At 39.4% G+C, this 22,403-nt stretch overlaps 1 protein-coding gene across 1 annotated transcript in view; it reads right to left on the bottom strand.

Annotated features, from left to right (window-relative positions):
- Window positions 1-22,403, bottom strand: part of acbd6 (acyl-CoA binding domain containing 6) — a 185,284-nt gene that overhangs the window by 60,319 nt on the left and 102,562 nt on the right. The gene's annotated exons all lie outside the window — the stretch shown is intronic.

Here is a 22,403-nt window from a genome sequence, read left to right as displayed (position 1 = left end):
ATGCATATTAATTTTAATGCTTCTCCTTCCTGCAGTGCATTTGGAAAAGGGCATTTTATCATGTGGTTTGCATTGGCCCTAATTTTACCTCAGAAAGTGAATGTTTTATAAATGAACTAAAATGATATTTGAGTGGCCACCAGTCAACAAAGTGACTAGAATGTTAGATTACTTAAAATTTCAGACGTTTTCAGAATGAATTCTCTCCTCTCTTCCGATTCTACATTTATTTCCCTAAGCCACTCCCTAATGAAAAGACATATTTAATGCATCTATCAAAGCAGCTCTAAATAATCAATGTGTAGAGGGTGCCTTAGCAGAACCAGATCAATCATTTCTTCCCTTGACCTGTTAGAAATCTTATCCCTTCTGCTTGATGCCTCACCAAATAAACACATCTTTTGATTATGGTATGGTTACTTTCATTGTTATGGATACTAATCAGGAACAGAAACCCTCATCCAAGGAGAAACATTCAATTTTAACATCTGCTAATAGTTATTTGATAGAAATTAGCTAATTCATCCTTGACCAACGATCACATGTGGGAATTGCACTTCTCCACAGAACCACCTGAGGTAGAAGGAAGAGTTCTGTTGCATATTTATGGACTTGCACTTTGTTTAGTCAGAGCAGACCTAGGTCATAACAACCTTGTCAATTTTTTTTGTCTCATTCACTTTTTTGTTTCTCCCTCTTTGTGTCCTTCATGTACCCAATTACTTTCAGCTGAAAAACAGGGCAAACTGCTCTGTAACATATTACTTGAATTATAAATGGCAACAAGCAGTTATCCTAAACCTCTTCCAAGCTAGCACTCAAGTTATGTCCAATGAAATTCACTCTGGTTCTGTTTCCCAAAGAAGTAGGTCTGCCTTAATTAACAGCTTAGGAGCAAATCTTTATGAGAACCTATATGACTGACGTTGTACATACAAGCATAACAGTGCCTGTGTAAACATAGATGCCACAATTTTCAACTGTGCTCTGTGGTAAAGGCTTCTTAAAGTCTCTACTTTTACTGCATTATTGACAGGCAAGGTGCTACCTTGTGTATTACAAATGAGGAAGATCTTTAAACATTAATTATGTTGCACACCAGGCAAAAGTTTAATTATGGCCCACCACAAATGAATGTGAGAAAGTCATTGATAGCCCAGAGACTGCGGGGGAGTTGAGTGAGATGGTGAAACAGTCACATTGCATGTTATTAGCATACTTACGGAAGACAGCTCTGCCTATGCAGAATAGCAGCGGAGAGGAACATATGATGATGAAGAACAGGTGGCAGTGAAGAATTAATCTATAAGGAAGTCCAGAGGTGACTCTGCAGGGCAGGGAAGAGAAGCTATTGATGAAGACATTGGCATTTGCATACAAAAACTGAAATGATGCTACGCAGGAAACCAATGACAGTTTGTTAAAGAGAGATTTTCATCTCTGGTTGTTGTCCAAGACTTTTGGCGCCTAAGGAGCATGATTTACTATCTTTTTCACAATTGCACCCATTAATCTGGACCATTATAAATAAACCATCTGCAGGTGATATTGATTTTCATGCTGCAGCTTTTCTATTGCTGTCATTGTGTTTGGACCAGCATAGTGGAGATATAATAGTGGATGAAACAGTGGTCAGTCCAAGAATCATTGGTGCCTGTTGTGATGCAAGTAAACCAGGCATCTTACAGTCTTTTGCTCAGGCGATTATTTAATCTAACAGCGCCTGGAAAGTGAGTGCTGGCCAAGAGGTCATGAGTTTCTCTTTCTGATGAAACAGGGCATTAGCTATGACATGACTGTCCTCCAAGCATTTTGTCATGAGAACTCCAACAGAGGTAGCATCCCCTTTGGGTCATGCCAGTCACATCGTTGCATTCTTTCAACACTGACAATGAAGTCACCCAATAGGATCAATGTCTCTCCCTCCAGGATGCAGGCTAGGGTTTTTCTTTCAGTCCGATTGTAAGCCTCCTTGTCCCAGGTCTGGGGCATATATGCTTATGACCAATAGCATGCTGTAAAGGGTCATGAAATGTTCACTTATCCCACATGGGTAGTCCCTAAGGTGCCAGACTAGCTTATTCCTGACACTAAACACAGCCCACAAAGACTGTGTTCCTCAAGAAAACAAATGTTGAAGGCCTTAAGGACTCCACAAAGATAACTCCTACCAGATCGTGCCATAAAGTCAATTGACAACCCCGAATGTATAGACTGCTCTGAAGTCCACCAGAATTAGCAATTTTGAAGTGCCTCTTAGATTCTCAGAAAGGTCAGGACAAGTTTTATGAGAATAACCAGGAGATCCAGAAGCAAAGTAAGTCAAACACAAGGTGACTGTTTTGCGGAGCACCTGCGCTATGTCCGCAATGGCCATCTCGAGCTTCCGTTTGCATCTCATTGTAATTCTCCTTCCCACTCTCAAATAGACCTGCTTTTCCTTGGTCTTCTCCATTGCTACAAAGAGGTCAAACAGAAATAGGAAAAACATCTCATATTATGCTTTAACAGCTTATAACCCAATGGTATAAACACTGAATTTTCCAATTTTAGGTAACTCACACACCGATGTTCTCCTCCCACACACACTCATTTGTCCAACTAGTTTTCTTCTCCTTTGTTCACCTCTCCCATCTCTCTAACCACCATCATCTCCACCTATCATTTACCAGCCTCTCTCCCACCACAATATCCCACCTCCCAACCCCCGTACTACATTATACTGGCAATCTTTCTTCTTCCCTCTCAATCCTGATGCAGGGTCTCGACCTGAAACGTCAGCTTGCACCTATACAGATGCTGTGAAACGTGCTGAACTCTATCGGTGTTCTGATTTTTATTACGAACATAAGGTATTCTTGGATTGGAAACTCCATCATACCTCAATGTATAGCCACCCTGAAGGCTGAGTGCAACAGAACAAAACAGATGGTGGGTGGAAAGAATGCCGGACGTCCAGCAACTTGCTGGTAACCGTGACATGTGCAAGTTTTTCAGTGTTACGACTATCTATGGGCTAAAAAAAACAAGCGTGAAGCACAGACAGGCGGTCAATGTCTGCTGAAAGGAGAACTTCTCAACAGTAACTTGGTTCTTGATGCAAATATCCTTGGACTTCATGCCATGCCAAACTAGCCAGTCCATTCTCACTGCCACCACAGACTAATTAGCAGTCGCAAACACCACACACCTACTGAAAAACAACGAGGCCTCAGGAGCAGAAGTTTCAAAACCCAGTGGACAGAAACTGTAGCCAAATCTCATCTCTCAAAACAGGGAAGAGGACAACATGTCAGGAGGGCTTCACACCTGCCATACTTGTGACTTTCTTCAAAAAAAGACAAATCCAACTGTAGTAAATACAGAGGATTCTTTCTGCTGTTTGCCACAGGGGGTTTCTATACCTCCCCTCCCAGTGGTAGAACAGCTGCTCCTTCAATTGTAGTGTTGTCCATCCGGAGGTACAATGAATAAATTTTCACCACCTACCAACTCTAAGAGAAATGCGGGGTTCAGCATCAATCTGTACATTGGCGCTTGTGACCTCACAAAAGCTTTTTACTCCTCCAATTGATATGGACTTCTCAAAGTGGTTGTCTGCAAAACTTCATCTCCATTTCACTTCTATTTAATTTTAAATTAAATTTTATTTACAGCATGGTAACAGGCCCCTCCAGCCCAACGAGTCCACACACCCAAATTAACCTACCCATACGTCTTTGCAATGTGGGAGGAAACCAGAGCACCTGGAGGAAACCCACGCAGACACGGGAGAATGTACAAACTCCTTACAGACAGCGACGGGAATCGAACCCCAATCACTGGCACTGTAATAGCGTTGCGCTAACCGCTACACTACCATGCCGCCCCATAATTCTGCTACATAATTTTAACCAAAGGGTCCACAAAAGACCCAATCTCAGTACAGATGGTGCCATACAAGGCTTCATTACTGGGTAACACTTTTCTCAATCTTTCTCACCACATTGCTGTACCTCACCTGTAAAAAGCTTCCCAATGGAGTGGAGATAAACCACAGGACAAATGGGAAATTGCTCAACCTGTGTTTCCTCTGCTCAAAACCAAGGTCACTCCAATATCAGTCACCTGCAGTACGCAGGCAATGCCTGTATATGGGCGTGTTTCGAGACCAAGCTCTAAGTAACTGTCAACTTGTTCAGTGATGTGTTATGAAGAATAGGCCTTGCATTTAACATCTGCAAAACAAATTCTTCTACTACCCTGCCCCCAATGCACAACACTGCCCCCTCACCAACAGTAAAGGACCTCAAGGACGCCCTGGAAAACATGGACCACTTTGCATATTTCAAGAGTCACGTCTTAACACAAGCAGATATCAAGGATAGAAATTCACAATCACTTTCAGTCTGCCAAAATAGCCTTTAGCTGTCTGAGAAAAATGTGTTTGAAAATTACACCTCAAGCCCAGCAAAAAGCTACTGGTCCATCAGGCAGCTTAAGGCATTACCTCTACATAATCCCCCAAATCGTCTGGTAGGTAAAACAAACCAACATCAGCTTCCTCTCTCAAGCCAAAATCCTCAATATCGAGATCCTGTCAGGTAAGCCACATCTTCGCATGTCCAACATCACACTCCAGATTTCTAGCACCTGCAGTTCTTTTTTTTGATTTTCATTTTCATTTATGGCCACTTCTGATCTCAGAATGCCAACCCTGAAGAAGTTCTCCTCTGCTGTCCGGTGGGATTTTTAGCTGTACCTTTTGCCAGTGATTTCTCCTTCCCTACCAGTCTTCAATTGGGTGTTGGCCACAACTCTTTCATTAGAAGACTCCTGGACCTGAAATGTTACCTTTGAGTGATTCCAATATCTTCTGTTTTTATATTCAAAGTAAAGACTCACATATAAAATCATTAAGGGGTATGGAATGAGCATGGGAAAGCTGTGTTGAGGCCAGATTGGATAAGCCATGGTCTTATTGAATGGTGGAATAAGCAAGTTCTTATTTCCAAGCATTCAGGATCTTGGAATTCTTTATCCTGGAGGGATATGGATGCTGAATTACTACTTAAGTTCAAGACAGAAGTAGGCATCTTTGGACCATAAGGGAATCAAGGGTTATGGGCATCAGGCAAGATAATAAAGCCAATTACCAGGTCAACTGAACGGTAGAATGGCTTCATATGACTGTATGAGCTCCTCTTGCTCCTGTTCCTTACGTTGTTATGTTTTCTTGTGCATAACACTCACTGCTTCTTTGTAGCAATTGCATGGTCCAAGGTGACAGCAGCAAGAGCATCATAGGGCTGCACTTGACTATGGACATAATAACATGCCTAGAGTACAATAGATGTATGAACATTACACACACTGAACTGTGTAATCTCAAGTTTCCATATGCATCATGCACTCCGTAACATCCAATCAGTTTAGTGATGGAATTTAAGCTACAATTCAATCCCAGAATCTTTAAAACCATAAGCTTGGAAATTCAATTTGCAGAGCACTATGATTGAAAGATCAGAGTGGAATTAGAAGAGGACAGTCCTTCTGAACTGGGGAAAGGAAGGAGAGGCACATTCATAGACATATTTCCAAAATATATTGGTTGTGTGTATGTGACCTTAGAAATTCTCAAACCACTTAAAACAAAGAATTAATTTTTTTGGTTACCACTTCTTGAGGACAAACGTGACACCATCAACACTCTATCCAGCTCAGCATGGTTTTTGTAGTATAATTTTAGGAAGGAATGTGGAATTGGACAATGGAAGAATTCCCTTTTTTTTCAAATAATGTCAAGGATTCTTTTATTACCCACTTGATAAAATAATGAGAGCTTCTTCATGGATATGATCCTATGGATTACAACTCCAATAATCCATTATTCCCTCACTGTTGCAACCTAAATCAAGTGCTGGTATGAGCTCAGGTGTACAAACATCTGACCCAAGAATAAAAAGTGCTGAGAAATGTTCTCTCTAGACACGACTTTTCCTGCTGTATTTTCATGTTAGTTTCTTGCAAAACATCAATCATGATAATAAGCATTCAAAGGAGCATTCAACCCAAAACTACAGGAACAAAAAGACTGCAGAACGGAGAAAAAATTTTAAAAATGTTACCCTCAAAGAAATAATACTATTCAATGGATCTTTGCTAAGCTTCCTACGTAATGCTCCCTTTTTAATTTGTAAATTAAGAAGCACAAGTACTATCATTTGCATAATAAAAAAAACTTTATGCAATCATATTGGAAGAAAGCTGAGAAATTCAGGTGCATCATTAAGGGTGCGCTCAAGTAGCATAAATGACTATTTTGAACATTGTCCAGCCACATCAAAATTCAACTGTAACCTAACTGATATTGTATATTTTCACAATTGAAAATGTGGCACCTGGTACTCCTCCACTGAGGCCAGCCCTAGGAAGTAAGCAACAGGATCAGAATGACCTGGATGTCCTTTTTAACAGTGTGTTTAAGGTGGAGGAGGGAGGGGCAGGGGGGGGAATCAGGAAAACTTCTCGAGAAACAGTATTCTGCAATTGGATTTCCAGGCAAGATATTTTTAACCAAGTACAGACCAGCCAGTGAAATTCAAAGAACACGACTTCCAGTAGGACCAGAACCAAAAAGAATGTGCCAAAAGCACTAAATAACTGTAACAACATGGTTTGTCCTGTTGTTCCATTTCCCAAGTATCTGCTCCAAAACACTAATTTCCTCAATGTGATTAGATGATAAAATCACATCTCCTGGTGGTGTGAGAGAAAGAACATTTCTGGAATTCTGGAACAATACCCTTCCCCCACCCCTCCCCCACCCCCCTCCAATTCTGATTTCCATTCAGATGTGACCAAACACAGAAATCCATAACAACCTGATGATTATATGTTCCCGCTCTATCACTGGACTCACCACTGATGTTCTAGAAAGAGGGGCTGACTGAGAAGTGCTTAACCCAAAATTGGCTGGAGTAGTGACCTCAAACTCAGTCATCTGCATTGGGCTGTTGACCCCGTGGGTAAGTGTTTGAATTTACTTTATTATACTATTTTTAGTTATTTGTTGGTATTTTACAACGCCAGTTATTCTTTTTAAATTAATTTAAATCTGTATGACTGTTTTTAAATGTATCTCACAAGCATCCTATCTGGATGTATCATGGCTTGGTACGGCAACTGCTCTGCCCAGGACCGCAAGAAACTGCAGAGAGTTGTGGACACAGCCCACTGCATCACGGAAACCAGCCTCCCCTCCTTGGACTCTGTCTTTACCTCTCATTGTCTTGGCGAAGCTGCCAGCATAATCAAAGACCCCACCCACTCAGGACATTCTCTCTTCTCTCCTCTTCCACCAGGTAGAAGATACAGAAGCCTGAGTCTTACCCCACTGTGATAAGACTATTGAACGGTTCCCTTATACAATGAGATGGACTATGACTTCACGATCTACCTTGTTGTGACCTTGCACCTTATTGCACTGCACTTTCTCTGTAGCTGTGACACTTTACTCTGTACTGTTATTGTTATTACCTGTACCACATGAATGCACTCTGTACTAACTCAATGTAACTGCACCGTGTAATGAATTGACCTGTACGATCGGTATGCAAGACAAGTTTTTCACTGTACCTCGGTACAAGTGACAATAATAAACCAATATCAATACCAAAAGCTGTAGACTTGTCTCCTAAAGACTGCACCTGAGAGGATGGTCCTGGGCATGCAGTTAGCTTATTCTGCCCTCACATCTGGTAAAGCTATCTGCAGGCCAGCAAGTACCAAGGATAGTAGTTCCAGTCCACAGCTGGTTCCAAGATAATCTGATCCATTATCAATATCACTTGATGGCATTAACAGAACAACCACCATTGAGAGTTTGGGATGGGCCGTAAATGTTGGCCTTGCCAACAACACCCTCAACTCAGGAAAGATTTTTTAAAAATTGTATCCCACATCCACAGTGCTCTGACTTGCATGTGGATGAGAAGAAAAGAATGCAACTTTCATTCCCTCGAGGTCTCTCAAAGTATTTTATGGACAACTAAAAATCATTGAAGGAATCACTTGTTTTCTAGACGAAGGTGGAATTGCAATGAGATATATAACCAACTAACTTGTTCTGGTGGCATAGATCAAGGGATCTTCAAGAAGTGGCACAGTTCTAACATTTCATCTATATGACAAAACCTCTGCTAGTATTGTACACATAAAGGTTATGTGCTTAACACCTGGGAAACGTGAGGTACTGATTACCAAGGAGCTGTCAACAGAGGCAGCCAAATAAACTAGTGAAGAGCTGAAGGGTTGATTTTGTAGAGGAAGTAACATCCAGAATTAGCAGGAGCATAGGACTGAAATTTTCCAAAAATTAATCGCACAAATTTTCACTAGTGCATTTGGTTTCCAGTTTGTTCCTCTTGTTCATGTACACACTGCAGTTTTGCTTACTTGTGTTCACACTGCAGTAACCCTGGCTTCTGGTTGCCAAATCTCCAATGGAGAAATGGCAGAGAAAAACATTTGCCAGGTCCATTTGGTGATGTTTAACTTGCATGTTTTCCTGACAAAACCCATAATAAAGGTTATATCTCTTGAGAGTGGCATTAATCTTCCACTAGAAAGCTGAAGATCTTGTAAGGTGCTGTTCAATTGGACAAAAAGACTTCCTTCTGGTTCCTGGCATTCTGTTGGAAAACCCACTCTCCAAGGTTGAGCTGGATTAGACCTGATAGAAGTACATAAGTATACAAGATAATGAGAGGCACAGAAAGTCAAAATATTTTTCCCAAGGCAGGGGTAGCCTAGGTTTAAGATGACAGAAAGGATTTTTAAAAGGGTTTCTGAGGGGTAAGTTTTTTTTTACACACAGAGAGCAGTTGATACTTGGAATGCACTGCCAGGGGAAGTGGGGGAATCAGGTACAATTACTATGTTTAAGAGGCATTTAGACAGACACTTAAATAGGCAAGGAATAGAAATATACATTCCTAATGTCAGCATATGGGATTAGCGTAGTTGGGAATAAAGGTAACCATGGATGTGACGGGCCGAAGGGCAAGTGTCTGTGCTGTACAACTCTGTACCTCTCACAACAGATGGTTTCTGCAAAGTAAGGACCGTGCAAGGTAATGTTTCAATGTAATCTTAAGTTACTCAGCTGTGCCCCTCAAGATACTGGTATGCTGCGCTTCATGAGAGGTAAAATTATTGTTCATATAAATAAAACACGTATTGATTATTTTTTCATATATTGCACCTGTAAAAGGCTAGAGGTGCCAGCCATGGTTGTCTGTGGTTCAAACTATCCTGTTCTCAAAGGGAGCATGGAGTCAAAAAGCATAGGAATGATTCCCTCTTTGTCCATTTAACAGATGTGAAGGAGAAAAGGGAAAAGCAAATAGCTGTTCAGTGAAGATCTGGATATGGCAAAATGCACACTGCAAGTCAAATTCAGATCACAAGTAAGTGCAGGAAGAGCACAAACCTGTACACAAACAGAAATAAAACCTCAAGTGTGCTAAGGATCCAAATGCTCCACCCAGAAGAACACTTTTTTTTACTTTAAGCTACACCAGACAATCAAGTAAACTCCTGAATGAACAATAAAGAAATCTGGGTTACCTTTTAAACAAAATCCATTGTGTGACGATTCTATAACTCACAGTAAAGGAGTATGATTGAAGAGTCTTAGATCAGTAAAATAATGTCAACAAGGTAATAGAAACTTGTTGAAGGGGAGTAAATTGCAAAACAAAATCTAAATGAAAGCATATTTTTCATAATTTTTTCTTATCTAAATTAGTAAAATTATCAATTTTGATAAGCATTCATCTTTGACACAGTCCCCAAATCAAATCTGCTTGCCCACTGCAGGCTCTGAAAGGTTTCCAAATTTCTACCTCCTTGTATCCTCTAGAGACACCTCCAAATCCATTAAGTAATTTTGTAGGGGCAAAAGTAGCAGAAAATTAACATCAGCACGCTAAGAGGTTTTAGGCTCATGTATTTCAAGAGAGGGAAAAAAATCAATCAAACTGCCTGAATTGTCACTATACGGTACAACACTGTCATAATTTAGAAATTAATAATGAGCACCCAAAGAGCCTTCCAGAGGATTTAGTCACAGAGTACCCTGAATGATTACATAATTATGCAGTAAACAGATTGGTAAATGCATTTGGGGAAGTTATATTTAAAAAGTACACAATAGAAACATAGCAGCATTATGACTGATTATATCAGGCTGTATAAAATGATTGATCCATTAGTTAAAGACCCACAGGGTAAAGGTATAAATTGCACTTTTATTCTTGATCTCAGAAATGCTCAAATATTCCTTTTATAGAATTATAATTAATTATTTGATGAAAAGTCTTAACCCTTTTACTTGCACTGGAAGAAAACTATGTCAACCCAATTTCAGAAAATGATTTACAACCCTTCATTTGGTAAAGTACAATTTACATGAAAAATATACTTGCACAAGTATTGGCTTCTTTTATACATCAAATGTTGCTTGAGTCTGTGGTGAACATAACATTTTCACTGAAAGCATCAGTGGATGTGCAGCTTCCCTTCATGGTATACAACTGCTATTACATAAACACAAAAGGTGGCACAACAGGATGCAGCACTATAATGAATCTAAAATCCACATCAACATTTACTGGTAATTACAGCACTATTTATTGTCAATTTTACCAGGGCAGAATAATCCACCTTATGTTCATGAAGAGCAATATTGCTTTGTGTATTTACAGCAATATTTTCTGTACAGTCTGGCAGATGCTAGGCAATTGAAAAATAAATAGCTGTGAGGATTGCAAAGAACAACCATGAAACACCATGCTCTGCCAGCACTGGGGAATAGATCTGCAAATCTTGGAATGGCAATGGTGGAATGTTTTAGCACACCGTCCAGGAGCCACAAATTTGCTTCCTTAAAGTTCTCTTGACAAATGTAAAGCTTGGAAAGCTGTTGCTACATATTAAATAACTATAGTTAGGAATTAGTCTTTTCCCTCTCCCACAAAAACCTCCCTTGTTTTTTTTAAACTTGCCAACTATCATTGTGTATGACCTAAGGATGCAATCAAATTCTTGATCCCTCTCCTAGAGAGCATTTATTTTCCTACATGGACTAGGCAGTGACTGAAGATGGGATACTGAACCATCATCCAGTCCTGACTTGACATGTAACCTATCCTGTAAGATTCAGACATGACTAACTGCAAATTAAACTTCATTCCCCTATAGCACTGATGTTTTAAAATATATCCTGACTGATTTCAAGACCCATAGTTAAAGGAAGCTAGTTTATTTGACACCGTGTGAAAATTTAACTTTCCTCACAACATTTTTAAAACAACTTATTTTAGCAAATGATTGTGTCCTCACTGATTCATACAATCTTCATGATATGTTTCACATTGAGTTTTGATGAATTTGCTGTGCTTGCGTTTATCGATTATATGGTCAGTCCATTAATCCATCAGTGATTGCTGTGATTAATTATCTAGTCAAATCTTAAGAAATATGATTAAAAGGAGATTAATGTTATTTCACTGAACAGTGGTATGTATTTATAGCAGATGAGTTCACATGCCAATCTACAACAACTCTTAAAGCCACTGAAACATATTAAAATAAATTTAACATATTCATGCGATGAAGTTAAGTGATGACAGTGCTAGAAAATACTTCACATTCCATTCAGTAACTAATAGATTCATTAAATTATTTTGCTGGGGATGAATGCAGACATTGTCGGGCTGAATCTTGCGGGAATGCTCAAAATGTTTAATCAGGTACTTAAGACCAAAGGGCTTCCTCTCTTTCTCTCTGGACACAATAAAAGGCCCATGGCTGCCTGATTCTCCAATAATTCTCCATATAGTTACTATTTTTGAATGTGCTTAGACAGAGATATTAAACTACTTGGCTATAGATGGCATCACAAAAAGCGCGCGCACGTGCGCGCACACACACACACAAACTTTTCAGCAAGAACACCACAAATAGGAGAAGAAACGTAGTCAATTTTTTCTCTTACACTGGCTCTAAAATGAGAAAGGCAGTCCTGCTTCACTGATACCTGGCAAAGTCTGATTCTGCTTTCACTTTGACCTCTTTCACTTCATCCTTCAGCACTGTTCCACTAAAGCTCAAAATAAGCTCAGGGTACAACACCTCAAACTTCTACTAGACAGGCACAACCTTCTCAACTCAACACAGAGTTCAAAAGATTCCATTTAAGCCTCTACCTGGCTCATCTTTTGTTCCTTTAACACATCCTATTACCACACTCTTTTGGGTTGGGGTATCATCCCTTCTGTTATTAAATCTTTACTCTGCCCCCTCCCCACAGGAGACTTTTGTTCTTTCCTTTGCTCCCCTCTTTCCAATGATCCAGGCTACCTTGCCCTTTTTCCCATTTTGAGGAAAGTTTGTTGACTGAGAATGTTAACAGAGTTTATTTCTTTTTCCAGAGATACTGCCTAAACTACTAATCATTTCCAGCATTTCCTGTTTTTGTTCAGCAAGGGCCGTCTTTTGAACCTGGAATCTTCTTTATCTCAGTTCCACCCAGGTCACCTACTAAGCATCAGCAAAACCAGCCATTTCACAGGTCTGGTTCAATCACCATTGTGAAAGAAGTATTTCCACAATTTATTTTACAGTAATGCCACAACTTCTGGGATCTCCAATGGCTTATGGGAAAATATATATGATTTTAAATAGAGGATAAATCAGGAAAGGAGACCCAGAGATCACATCAATGGGTCTTAGCTTTAAATTGGATTCTAAAACATTAGTCATGTTTCAGGAATCCAAAATTAGAGTGCATGTGCAAAAGACTACATGCATGATAAATTATGGGCCAGATCTGGGAGCTGCAGTCACATAGTTTTTTGGTGCTGTGGTAAGTGTAGTTACTATGCCTTTGCAACAAGTTAAGAAAACTTCCTAGTTACATGAAGCAGCAGGATGTGCCCTGGTAATCAACTAGAAATAAAGTTAACATGGGGCGTATTCGCTGCATGCTCCCTCCTTTGTCCTTTCACTCTGAAATAATCTGACAAGTATCGTTATAAAAAGTGATGCAAGCATATTGAACCTGTTTAATAGTTGCTGGCGTGTACAATGGGATGCCTAAACCTAAACCTGAAGGCGTGTCAAACACTATACAGGGTATTGGCAGAATACAATGGAAATGATAGTCCTGATGACAGACAGGATTGACAAGGATTAGAAAATTAAGGGGCACTTTTGCAACATAAATAAAGATTACTGTAATTTGGATGAATGTGAAATCTGAGAAACCGGGAAACAAAATACAAAGATCACTTCTGGTGCAAGTCTACCTTGTAACTGAGGATCATGTGAAGCTTAGAAGGAAAATATGTCCTTTGGGGCCTCTCTTCCAACTGGTTAGATTTGTGTCTGACATAATCTACATCCCAGATTAATTCATCAATGGTAATCTTGGCCTCACCCTATCACAAAGATTCCCTTTGTCCTATATAATCCCCCTACACTCTGTGCTACTTACTTATTTCCCCTTCTTCCCAATTTTGATGAAGGGTCATTGACATTTTACTTTCCACCGATGTTGCCCGACCTGCTAAATGTTTCCAGCATTTTCCACATTTAAAAGTATCAATCACTCTGGTTAACATTCTTATACATCACTTTAGGAGTTGAATGATACAATGCTACATCTATCTGTATAATGGTAAGATCTATGGATAGGTGTCTACAGTCTTCCATTGTGAAATGAGGCAGGTATCTTCTCTGTACTCCTTCAATCCTCTTGCAGGCAGCCAAGCCAACCATTGGTAAAGTAAGGCTCAGCCCAAGCATTCATGTAAGCATTTAATTCACCGTGTGTGAAGTACACAGAAGAGTTATGATCAAAATCAATTAATTCAAGTAACAACTGTTCCAAAGCATACAAAATACAGACACTACACCTTTTCATATCTTATTTGCCTCACTGTACCTTTAAAAGTTCTACTTCAAAGCTCTCACATCATTCCTTAAGAAAGCCCTCTGCTATCATCCATATCCTTTTATTATCCCTCATCACTAATGTATTAATGGACATTTCAGCTATATGGTCCTGATTATATGGACACAGGGAAAGAATTGCCATTTAGCCTTCTAGAAAAGCCACTTCTATTTACCAAATTAACTGCCTCCTGCTTATCTTCTGAATCTGAGAATGTTCTAGTCAAAAAATATTAAGAGCCAACTTCCTCCTACTTGCTATAACAAAATAAAATCCATTAGGAATACCGAGATTTTCAAGTAAAACAGGGTTTCAATCATGAACAGGTACTTACTGAAATAGTAGGGCAACAGCTCACGCAGCCCAGCCTTGCAGGCAGACGTAGGCCATTGAAGGCATTCCTTGTGGTCTCACAAAATGTGACTTCCTTGTTATATGAAAATATGTCTGCTCCATCGAGAGCAACACTGATTGATCTTGTGAATGGTCATATGTATGTATAATTTACCAGCTTATAAGAAAACAATTAATTATGCCTGCTTCTCTGTAAAAAAAAAACCTTCAATTCATTTGCCATTGTGTATCTATAAATGGATATACTGGTATATTTTTGTAAAAATAATTTATCACTTTCATATACAGATCTCCTCTTGCTTTTTCAATAAATGAATAATGATACCAGTTACTGCAGGCTCTTAAATCATTAGTGGAAATCGCTAACCCATTAGCTCACTTCCCCCATGAATTATGTTTTCTGTGGCATATGCTGTAATATGTGGCCGGTTGGGACCTCTGAGTGAGCATAAATTTTTTGAAAAGTCCTATTAGTGGTTGTATGGCCTGATGGGTGTCTATTGCCTCTGGTAAATAAAACAAACATTAATTGTGAGTATTTTTCCTCCTTCTACTCCTCTAAAGCTTACCTAGGAATCATTTCATGTACACATAGCCTTACAGGATCTTGGCCATATGGTCATCTTCTTGTACAACCCAAGGTAGGGAGTGTTATTAGGCTATTGTACATGTGGAAGAAACTGGGTTTCAAATCAGATGAACCCTGTCTTCAAGCTGCTCCCATTCACACGTGCTTGCCACCACATTTAGAAACATTATATTTAAATAGTGAACAGTACAGGTTGAGATCATGAAACTAGCAATCCAGGAGTTGTCCTGAATTGTACTTCCACCACCAATATCAGGCAGCTGTACACCCAATAAGCCATAAAGGAACTGGAACTTCATTGTGCAGCACAAAATTCAGTAATTGTTCCCCAAAATAATTCAATGAAAATTCAGATGCCAGAGGAGTATCACATGGATAGACTTATCTGCTTACCTCTCAGAAATCTTTCTAAAAATGAATGGAGTATCAGTCTAATGTTTAGTTTGCCTGTTCTATTGGTAAAAGGTTTTAATTTAAGTCTTTCTTAGAAATATCCCATGGAGTACATTAAGTCACATTTACTGGAATTATTCTAAATAATTTTTCCACAGCAATTCTTCTGCTGGTTGCCAGAGACCAGAGGGAAGTGCTGGAGTCTCTGCTTCCAGGTGCTGCAATGCTGAATGGGCTTCCAACTGCAGATGGTTGGAAACCTATCAATACATCACCTTGGATATAGCAGGGTAACATCGGCAGCTCTGCACAGAGCCGGAAGTATTTGACCATGCAAGTAAAAGCAGGTCCACAACTTCCAGGTCACATTTTAAGGCAGTTTTTCCGATTTCTTAGAGTACAGCAGCAAAACAGAAAGTTCCAGCAATCCCCAGTGAGGCAAGGGAATTCACCCACTAAATATGTTCCCAATGCAGCAGCATACTCATTCTTTTCAAAGGACAGGAACAGTTGAGGGACAAAAGTTAGTAATAGGCAATTCATATTTTTCTGATAATAACCAAAACACCCAATAAATCTTTATACCCATGAAATTCCATGTTAGTAATAAATGTTATATTGTCAATTGTGTATTTTGTTTCGAAAATGCTTTCAAAATAGGATAGGAAATAAAATTTATTGATCAATTGTGCGCAATGGAATAATTTGGGATGACTGAAATAATTTGGGAAAACTTCAGAATAAGAAGAGGTGTGCAGCAATGAGTAACATTGAATACCCAGGTTAGCAGAAGTTTTTTCTAATAACTGAAAATAGCTAATTTTGCCAAATAATGACCAAAAAAACACCCCTAAGAACTGAATAATTCAAGCCTGTTCCAAAGATACAGTGAAACTAAACTCCATGACCCTAATATTTTCCCTCACATTGACTGACCTTTTTTGACCGCCCAGAGGTGGAAGTGTCAGCAAATAATTTTCCACACACTTTTCCCCTCCATCTCTTCTTCCATTTCCACTTCCCTTCTCACACATCCACTCATGGCATTTTTTTTTGACACATATAGGCCAAGCAACCTCCACTCCAGCTAAAAGGATCCACCTTCCTCTCTGTCAGAGGCTTTCAGCATGGCCGTATATCTTGCTATGCTGCATCCCCGAACACATTGTTTGCCAGTACAAGACATTCCACCTCTCAGGTGACACATGCATATCAGGCCATGTACATCTCTCACATTACACATATATCCATGGACAGGTGGAATGTGCTTCCCCTAATTCTGTCTGATTGGCACATCCAGTGAGATAATCGATATGTTTGATATCAAACAAAGGCACCGACATCTCCTAGTGGAAATGCTAAAATCTGCCAACATCAAACAACTGTAGCAATAAAAGAATGGGACTCTCTGAGCCTCCTGCTTGGGGGAAATGGGAAATGAGAACAGCAGTGAACATTTGTTCTCTTCTCAGCCAAGGCAACAGACCAGGAACAGGAGTCTAGTAATAAATGGATCAAACATGATTAGCCAAAGTTAAGGAAAAGTAACGGATCCCTGCTTTACTTGTAGAGGTGAATGTGTGGGAACTTGTCATGTCTTCCACCTGTATTTCCATTTGTATAGAGTTGATGGTAAAAAAAAATCCATCCTCTTACTGGAAAATAATAAAAGAATTCAAGTTGAGTTTATTATTATTTTTAAATCTCCTTTAGTAGTGCCTAAAGTAAGACATGCATTTTATTGCGCATTACAGAAGTAGGTGCATACATTTTGGGACCAAATGACTGCATGTCATGAGGCTCATATTTCCATAAGCTGCAGTTGTGAAGTTTCAAATGCGAAAAAAAAACATCCTGAGGAGCTTAATATATTTGATACTTGTGCTGTGTGCAGTAAATTGCTTTCCCTTGGCATGGTCAGGAGATAAATTTTCTCTTTTTGTTCTTGACATCTTACCTTTGGTGCACAGACTGCAGTACGATAGCTGAAACTCTGCCATGGATACCATTAAGGTCTCTCATGCAGAGAACAATCTGTACGCTAAAGGCTTTTTATTTCAACAGAGAGTGCTGTATATTTAAATGATGGAATAAAACAACACTACCTCTTAGTGGTAATTTTTAAGGGCAATATATCACCCGTGAGTAAACAGAGTAATATGCTCAAGATTTTTAAACAGAAGTAGTGAGTGCAGCAGTGGGAAATGGCAGAGTTTTTATTATTTATCCTTGCAGACACAAATGAAAACCTAAGAGAGGGGTTTTATCTCAAGGTGAAGTGTGAGATACGGCCCAGAAATAGAAAATATAGTACAGTGATGAAAATTATCATCTTATTTTGGTCCTTAAGTGTAAGAGATTTTCATGACTGAAGCAACATGTGAACAAGACACAAAACATAAAATGCTGGAAACACTTAGCAGGTCAGGCAGCAAACATGAGGAGAAAAACAGGGTCAACATTTCAGGTCAATGAGCCTGCATCAGAACTGAACAAATGATAAAACAAATGTGTTTTAAGTTGCAGAAAGTGAGGCAGGTGAAGAGGGAATATCTGTGACAGGGTGCAGACCGAAGTTGTTAAGGCAACAATTACTTTAAATTCTAGCAGTTTGAGACACAAGAGAAAAAAAACAAATGAACAGATTGCAGCTGAAATACCCAGTAACATCTGTGGAAGGAGAAATACAAAGGTGGTCATCTGAAATTATTGAATTAAATGTTGAGTGTATAAGGCTACAACATAGCCAAGTGGAAGAAGAGGTGTTGTTCCGCGAGTTTTCATTAGGCATCTTTGGAACAATGTCAGAGGCCAAAGACAGAGAGATTGGTCAGAGTGGGATGAAAAATTAAAGTGACAGGCCTCAGATTTCCCCCTTGCAGAGGCTACCTTGACCACTTTGGTCTGCATCATATCACTGTCATTCTCTCCGTCCTCTCCACCCTTCCTTCTCTCTACCACCTAACACACTTGTCTTCTCACCTTTCCAGTTCTGATGAAGGGTCATTGACTTGAAAGTTCAACTATTTTCAGTCTCCAGATGCCACCTGTCTTGTCAAGTTCTTCCACAATTTTCTTTTTTGTGAAAATGGTTTGCCAATATTTTTTTGCTCAAAACATGGAGGGGGTTTTGCCAAAATTCAAAAGTTGCCATAATTTTCTTTTTAAAATAAGCTAGTTGCTGTTTTTTTTCTAGTTAGAGGGGAGCATTCCAACTTCACATCTAAAACCAGACACCTCTGAAACCTTAGTGCTAAAGGTCACACTGAACTAATGGGCTCAATTAGCCAATTAATCTACACTTAAATAAAAAGTCATTTGTCTTCACAGATACTGAACCACAAAGCATCATAAAAATCCATTGCAAAATATTGTTATCACAGATGAGACTAAAACTCCAGTACAATTTTCATCTATATCTGTGGATCAGTGCAAAACAGATCACATTTCATCATTGTATCCCTGCAGCTGGAAGCAACAAGTGAGAGGAGTCACTCCTATACTAATGTCTCAAAGAGATTCAGAGTTACAGAATCATAAGAGACGTCAAAAAAGAAACAGGCCCTTCAGCCCATCATGTCATTGCCTACCATTGCACCTACAAATTTGAAAACCATTTTATGATAAAATCATGAAAGACACTGCCACAGTAGCTGAATGTTATTGTTAAAATGTTTATACCAAACTGTTAGTATCACAGATTAAAATAAAGGCCTTCTGGGCAGTCCTTTATTATTGATATGTAATTACAATGGCCTGGAATTTGTGGCTGGCAAATTGGACAGTGCCTGCCTTCATTACTCTGGAAAGCTGATGGCAACTAAACACTGAAGTGAATTAGCCACTGTCAGTGATACACTGGTTCTCCACAGGGTGCACTTTTGCTGTCTTTGCAAATGCAACCAACTCAAAAATCAGTGATTTGAAATTAACTTCAACATTTCATAGCGCAAATTGCGAACAGCAGTGTACTACACCTAAATGATTGCTTCATCGGGAAAGTAAAGTCCTGAATACAGGGAAGTCATAGCAACCATTTAAGTGTACTTTTCGCCATGCAGAACACCTACACTGAGAGCGTGCCTGAGCATATAGCTGGCTATCACTTATACACTACCCCTTGTTTTCCATTCACAGCCCTCGATCTTGGGCTCCCACACCATTCCAGTGAAGTTCAATGCAGACTTGAAGAAGAACACATCTTCCAACTGAGCACATTATAGACTTCCAGTCAACATTGTCCAACAATTGCTAATAATCAGCTTTTTCAGCAATGATTTTCTTTCCTTCTATCAAATTGCTTATAAATATGCTGCTTCACTCAATTACACCTTCTCCAGTGAAGATGTGGATCAATCTCCAAGTCTTCCCTTCCATCAAACATACCAAGCACATCTGAGGGGCATGCAGATGTTCACAAACCCTCAGGTAAAACAAATTGATGCTAAAATTTGGCCAATAAACCCTCAACTTAACAGCATATGGATCATAAACAAAAGCATTCTTGTTGCGATCAATACAGAGAATTCTGAGGAGATTATCCCTTTAAGCCTTTTCTGTTATTGATCAGACTTTAAATTGTTTTTACTTTTCAAAACAATTGATCTGCTTGAACTATTATTGCAATTCAGTTTAGTAGGGTTAATTTAGTCTCAATACTGTGGTTTTGTGCAAACTTCAAACAACAAAGGCTGGATGTGTAATGATCAAAAGCTGAGTTTGTCTGCAGCTAAAATAATTTAAAGTGCATAGTAAAGTAAAACGATATTGTGTCACTTTGCTGTTTTTTAAAATTTCAGTATCCCATCTACATATCATTCCATGTACCTACATAGACGTTAAGATATAAATGTTATCTTCATTCCTGTGACCTTACACAGGAATTCAGAGAAGCTGAATATCTTCTACGGTATTTGAATATAACCCTATATCTTGCCATTATTTTTGAAGTATAGATTCACAATCATAATATGAAGGCCAATTAACAAAGAACAGCAAAACAATTTCCAAATGAAAAGGTTAGATACTGGATTGCTGGAAGAAGATCATGGATCTTTTCCTGGTAACAAAGGACTAGCTATAGTACGTACAATTTTTATGTAGAGACTGGGCAACTTCATTCAGATTAGGGGAAATGCACAGTTAAACATGGGAAGACATAATGCTCCTCAAAAAGTTCCTCCACTAGCTCACCATTCAAATACATGGAACCATGTGCAGTTGTACTTTAAAGACACTGACTAATTGTGCCAGAATAAAAAACTGTCGGTTCTACATTCCAGTTTAAAAACCATTTTTTTCATAAACAATAAGTTTTAACTACTGCCAGATAACCTCTCTAGTTCTGCAAGTTAACTTTTATATTTCTGACCCAAGAAAGAAATTAGATCTGAAATCGGCTGGAAACAAGAGATAATGGCTGATGGGCATTTTTGAGACTGGAAGGCTGTTACCAGTGAAATTCCACAGGGCTCAGTACTCATTTCCTTGCTTTAGTAATATTTGTAAAGATTTAGATTTAAATCTACTGAATATGATAGAGAAGATGATACAAAAATTGTCCAAATAATCAACAGTGAGTAGGAGAGCTTTGAAATACAAGAGTATGTGGATGGAAAAATAGTGAATGAAATTAAACCCAGAGACATGCAAGGCAATGTATTTGGGGAGGTGTAACACAGCCAGGGAATACTCCATAACTAGGAAAGTACTGAGTGGTGTGGAGAAATGAGGATACCTTGGAATACATATCCACAAATCCTTAAAGGCAGCCTCTCCAAGGATCATTGCTTTGCTGTGATGTGGAAGCCTGCATATTTCAATGACCCCAAAAGTGAGGCCATCTGGAGCTTACGTTCCTGGAAAGGGACCCTTGGCTGTAAGATCTAGGGAGAGAGTCCAGACAAAGAATGATCCAAACAACTCTCAGTGAGGGAGCACACAAAGAAAAGCAATGGCCCCAACAGCTGTGAAGGCAGAAGAATGCTGCATCAGGAAAATGCTCCAGTCATTGTGGCTGGATTGCCAATTGCCAAAATCGCGTGGCCCCGGATGAGAACCAGAATCCCCGCAATAAACATGACACATAGATGCTTCCACCAATTCAAAAAAACCAATATTGATGGCGGTTTGGTAACAGGGGCAGTGCCCAATTCCTCGACGCTCCCAGCCAAAAATCAACAGTTGCGCAATGGCTGAGGGGCACTCCTATTGGGATGGACGTCTTTGGCAGCTGCAACCACCAATGAGCAGCCCTCTTCAGGATAGCTACTCAAACATGTGCTGTCACATCTCTCCTAGCTGAGAAACTGCACCCAGCTCAATAAGGCTGACACAGAACCAGCAGAGGAAGAAGAAGGTGACTCACCCAGGACTGCAAATTCCACATCCCCGAGCAACAACATGCCCAGCTGTCAAAGAACAGGCCCTCAGTTATTTGAAGACCCAGCAAGCCTGACAGATGTCATCCTTGATTCTGATGGACCACAACAAAAGGTGTCAGGACAGGTTAAATATAGTGGTCAAAAAGGAGTATAAGGTGCATTCCTTTGCTAGCTGAGGCACAGAATACAAGAACTTGATTATGCTAGAACACTTTACACACTTGTTATACCACAGATTGGCACAGCATAGAGTTCTAGTCACCACTTTCCAGAAAAGATGAGATTACACTGGAGATTTATGAAATTGTTGCCATTTTAGCTGTGAAGAAAGATTGAATAACTAGGAATGAAAATCAAAAAGTCTGCAGATGCTGAAATAAAAGATAACATGTCAGACCAAAATCCTTGATGAAGGATCATCAACCTGAAACATTAGTTTTATTTCTCTTTCCACAGATGCTGCCTGACCTGCTGAGTGTTATCAGCATTCTCTGTTTTTATTTTGGATAAGCTAGGGTTCTTTTCTTTGGAAAAAAGGAGGCTGAGATGGATAAAATTTTGAGATGGATAAAATGCTGAGATGGATAAATTTATAACTAGGAAGAACCCATTTCCCTCAGGAGTCAAAAACATTTCAGCATTCGGAAGGGACAATTCCCTCCAGACTCCCTGGGTCACTTATCTC

This window comes from Pristis pectinata, chromosome 3 (assembly GCF_009764475.1).
Source record: "Pristis pectinata isolate sPriPec2 chromosome 3, sPriPec2.1.pri, whole genome shotgun sequence".
Lineage (NCBI taxonomy): Eukaryota > Metazoa > Chordata > Chondrichthyes > Rhinopristiformes > Pristidae > Pristis > Pristis pectinata.
The sequence above is the reverse complement of the archived record's forward strand: the minus strand, read 5'-3'. Positions and strand labels throughout refer to the sequence as shown.